Genomic DNA, 5,880 nt, shown 5'->3' with positions numbered 1-5,880 from the left:
TGTCCTCTGAGGCCTGTCAGACAAAAGCAATTAAAAATGACCAAACGGCTTCCACAACAGCAACGGTCACAATATTACTGTTGAGGCCTGCCAAACCAAAACTCAAAACTGATCCCAATCTGCATCCATCAGATTCCTTTTATACTGGAGCGCTAGCATTTCAGCTAGACCTCTGCAATCTACCAAGAAGTCTCATAGGGATAGAACTAGGTTCTATCATCAGATGATACCGGGTGACTAATTCAAGTCTTGCTCCACGGTAACACTGACTTCTCCACATACTCAAAATTCCAAAACTGTAAACTAAAACTCAAACTTTATCATTATCTCAAACTTTAAATCTCAAACAATATTCCATACTAAATTCCCATCATTCTGATTCTAAGTCTTTGCTATAATTTTTCTTAACAAAACCCATAACTGTAGCTAAACGTTACTCCATATTTAATTCTTAAACTATAACTTAAATCAAAAATCTGTATCAAAATCGTTAATACATGTACGCTAAATTCTAAGTCTTGAGTTACCACGCTCGTAAATACAGTAAAAATCAGTTGGTGCTTGTGACGTTCACTTTGATTTGACCCCCATACGAAAAATAACGTCACAATATATATATATATATATATTTACTTGAATTATTTAGTAAATCTTATTATAATAGTAATATATGTATTGTAGAACTTACGTGTGCGAAGCCACGGGTAGCGGCTAGTATATATATATATATATATATATATATATATATATATATATATATATATATACTAGCTGACCCGGCAGACTTCGTACTGCCTCAATCGATTGTAGAGTAAAATGAAAAAATCAACTCTGTTTAGGTTTTCACTATATAAAATTGGTGTATTACCGTACGATGAAAGGTGTGGCTCAATAAGTTAAAGATATAGCCGGATAGCTCAACTGGTTGAGCACTCGGCGCGATACTGACATGGTCTGGGCTATACTCCCAGTTCGGGCTATCTATGAGACCTTTCATGCCGAATCAGACACTATTTAGCTTCTAAACCTCGGATTTTTATGAAACTTTTAAATCTATTAGCATAAGTTGAATAAGACCTTCATGATTTTTTTCAAATTTTTTTCTCCAATCGTTCTCGAAATATCTAAATTTTAAAAAGGAAGATATTTTTCTTTTAAATATCTGTAACTTTGCGAAAAGTAGTTTAAACAAAATTTAAAAAAGTCAATAAATATTTGTTTTTAGATATCTTTTCGATAAAAAAATCAAAAAAAATTTTAGAACCACGCTTCCATAGAAATTGTAACTTCTAAGAATAAATGGTCGATTTACAAAAAACACGTACTGATCGATTTTCCTTATAATTTCTAACGGCAAACTGTCACCTATTCTACAACTTTTTTTAGCTATGCGACAATGGGACAACGATGGGATCTATTTTTATTAGATATCTAAAATTTCATATTCCAGTTTTTTTTTGAAGAAAATTGTCATAAAATAATAGCATGCTCAGGATGTACTGCTAATAATTATCTGACACACAACTTTCATCAAAGTTTTCAAATTTTTTTCCACAGAAAAATTAGTACTGATTAATTAATAAATGATAATTTCAATTAATAACAATAATAATTAATCAATTAATAATAATTTTCTGAGGAAATAAAATTAGAAAATTTTGATGATAGTTGTGTGTCAGATAATTATTAACAATAAATCCTGAGCATGCTATTATTTTAAGCCATTTGCCTTGCAAAAAAGTTGGAATATGAATTTTAAAAAATAAAAAAAAATTGATCTCATCGTTGTCCCATTAGGAGCATAGCTAGAAAAGTTGAAGAATGGGTGAGAGTTTGCTGTGAAAAATTATGAGGAAAATCGATCAGTACGTGTTTTTTGTAAATCGAAAATTTATGCGGAAAAATCTAAATTTCAATAGAAGCGTGGTTCAAAAATTTTTTTGATATTCTTTTCTGAAAAGATGTCTAAAAATGAACATTTTTTGTCTCTTTGAAAATTTTATTTAAACCCGATATTCTTAAATTCGATATTTTGAAACCGGTTTCCACTATATTAAATTGGTTTTTATATAGTGGAAATCTAAACATGCAAGCTTTCTCAATAAGACAACTAAGAAATAAATTGGGAAAAATATAGATAGCCCGAATGATCTGAATGAGACGTTCTTGGCAGCAACCGAATGCTTTTAACGAGTTCTAGAGCTGCTGATCAGATTTTGGAATTGATTGATTTGATAGTTTCCGAAATATTCACGGAAAATAATAAAAAAAACAATTTTTTCAGGCTTTCGCCGAATATATCTCTCGATCAAAATACCGATTGAGATATTCTTGGTAGCAATCAAATGCTCATATTGAGTTCTACAGCTGATTAGTTTTTCGAATTGATCGAAGCGATAATTTCCGAAATACTCACAAAAAACGAAAAAAAAAAGATCTATTTTCTATTCTTTTGAGGACGATATCTCTCGAACGGATTATCCAATTAAGACGGTGAAGGTAGTGAAATTAAAAATTTCTTTAATATCTCAAAGACTATTTAACTAAATGATCAAAAATTTTCTGGAAACCAAGTTCAGAAGGAATCTTTTGAATGCCGCAAGAACCATCTAAATCGGCTCATACATTAAAAGATATAAAAGGTTACTATCCACTCATAAAAACAGACACCTACACACACCTACCCACCCACCCACACACACACACACACACACACACACACACACACACACACACACACACACACATCGATCTGAAAATGTTAAAATTGCATCCTTGTGCCTTCAAACGTCGACATATGAAAAAAAATCGAAGCTCTCTGAGCTCGAAAATGCTTGTGTTTGCCATTGTTTTCGATAAAAACCATTATAAGCATTCTCCCACGACATCTCTTGTATAAATTCACCGATTGAGATAGCTAAGACGGAAATCGACGCAATTTATTAAGTTCTAGAACTGATTAGATTTTAGAATTGATCGTTTGACTCGTTTTTGAGAAATCGATGAATAACTAAAAAAACAAAATTTTTTTTTTGTTACGTAATTCGCAAATATTTTCGAGTCTACCTGATCAAGTGATCCAACATATTCAGGAAAAATGACAGCCAACAAGGTATTTCGATTGCTACAAGAACCATTCAAATCGGTTCATTAGTTTGAAAGTTATAGACTGGTAACACACACATATACATACACTCGAACATCATTCAGAAATAGTCAGGATATGTTTCTAGGATTTTAAAACGTCGGCATCCGATGAAAATCCGATTTTCGAAAATCAGAGTGAAAACATTAACTTCCCGTAATTTTGGAAAAAACATCGATTTTCTTAGAGGGAAGTTAAAAATCTGGGTGAGACCAATGACTTCCTGAATTTTTAGTAAATTGTCGATTTTCTTAACGGAAAGTTAATAAAATAAAAACATGAATAACAATAAAACTAATTATTTCATTATTTACAAGCAAACGAAAATAAATATGTAAATTTGTATAAATATGAAAAAAAAATATTATTCTATCGATTCAACATAAACCTAATTGCATTTATATAGATGTCAAATATTATTTTTTACATATAATTTAAATGTGAAAATATTAATTAAAATAAATACATAATTTTGATGAATAAATCGTTTTATCACAATTTCGTCGAAATACGTACACAATTTTAAAGAAAAATTTCTAACATAGATGTAATGAAAAATTTCGATGCAAAATAAATATCACTATTTTTTATTTAAGACTGCAGTAACAGTAGAAGCATAGCCGGAACATTACATTGTAATGTAAGTGTGACGATAAATAATAATCACCAAGATTATGTCACTTGTAAAGTGATTTTGTTACGTATTTTTGAGACAATATCTAGAATGCAAAGCTAACGCTACTATGTGATGTAAATATAACGTCACATTAAGGTTACTAATGTAATATCACTTGGTAAGTAACATGTATGTAATCTTAATGTCTTATTTACGTCACGAATTTGACGTATCACATACATTACAGTTTTATTATATCATTAGAATTTAAAACTTACATTAAATTTTTACGTTACATATTCTCTGGACATTATATCACATAACGTTGGTGTGTTCAATGGGAATTATTACTTCAATTTTCAGTGGCATTTATCTGTAGCATCATTATCGTAGATCGATCAAGTATATGAGCCTGCTAATACATATTAAACGAAATATTGCAGTATTTTCAGCCCATATCTACTTCTCTGAGTTTATAGAGTCGTTGATGGGGTGACCAATTACTATACTGTACTGACCAATTATCAGTAACATCATTTGCGTAGATCAATCTAGTAGTTGGGCCTTTAAATATATTTTAAACGAAATAATGTAGTATTTTCAGACCTAACCTACTTCACTGTGGTTACATAATCGTCCAAGGGGTGACCAATAACTACACTGGACTGGCAAACTATCAGTATCATCATTTTCGTAGACCAATCTTGTGACTATACCTAAAAATACATGTTATGCGAAGCAACTCAGTATTTCCAGCTGTAAACTACTTCACTGTGTATATAGAGTCGTTGAAGGGGTACCCAATTACTACACTGTACTGACCAATTATCGGTAGCATCATTTGCGTAGATCAAGCCAGTGGCTAGGACTCTAAATACATTTTAAACAATATAACGCAGTATTTGAAGCCCTAACCTACTTAACTCTGTTTATAGAGTCGTTGGAGAAGTAACCAGTTATTACACTATACTGACCAATTATCTGTAGCATCGTTTGCGGTGATCAACATAGTAGCTGGGCCTTTAAATACGTTTTAGAAGAAATAATGCATTATTTTCAGCCCCAACCAACTTCACTATGTTTATAGAGTCATTAAAAGGGTGACCACTTTCTATACTGAACTAACCAATTGTAATTGATCAGTTACATCGGCACACAAAAAAAAATTGTCTGAACACCGTGCGCTGCCTATCTACGGGCATATTTCGACCCAATAAATACGAATTTCAGGCCAGTTCAGGCCGTCCAGCCTTCAATTTCGAGCAAATAACTAAAAATTCCAAAACATAGCGAAAATTAGATGTTTTGACAAGAAAAAAATTTTGAGGTTTAAGGCAAGCATAATTTTCATATATTTTGATCTGTTTAATACTAATTTCGATCGTACTTTAATCGTAAACTTTTTTAATTCTAAAAAAATTGTAAAATATCCTTAAAAATTGCAAAAATCGTAGAAAATTGGGATTATCTTGGTACAAAAAATTTAGTGGACCCGGATTAATGATTTTCATGTAATTTTTTGATTTAATCTAGTTGATCTGACTCTGCAATAAAGTTGGCCCATAGTCATTTCGAACATCTATAAAAGTGTCAAAAACCGATAAAATAGCAGAAAATTGCTGCTAAAAAAATGGAAAAAAATCTTTTAAACACAATTACAAAAATTTGAACATTTTCTATGTATTTGAATCAAGTAGGTTCCAAAAATACTATTGGTGAATAAGTTTATATATGTAATTATATATATATATATATATAAATATGAATATAAATATAAATATAAATCAATATATATATATATATATATATATATATATATATATCGCGGTTCTCAACGACAGCGTCAACAATTCTGTACCGATCTTAATGAAATTTTTTTCCATATTCTTTAGCTAAATCGGCCAAAAAGTTTAAAAGTTATAGTCGTTTAAAGATTTTTTAATTTATCAAAAAATTCAACTTTTCTTTATTTATCTTTAAATAACTTTTGATCCTAAAGAAATAATCTATTTTTGGTCATTGAATCTTTATGTTCATTCGATTTGCTTTAATTTAAGCTATGTTGCTTGCTCTTTTGATAATTTCTTCTTATACTTTGATGAATTTCAAAATTTTTAGA

Source organism: Microplitis demolitor, chromosome 2 (assembly GCF_026212275.2).
Source record: "Microplitis demolitor isolate Queensland-Clemson2020A chromosome 2, iyMicDemo2.1a, whole genome shotgun sequence".
Classification (NCBI taxonomy): Eukaryota; Metazoa; Arthropoda; class Insecta; order Hymenoptera; family Braconidae; genus Microplitis; species Microplitis demolitor.
This window is presented reverse-complemented; position numbering follows the sequence as displayed.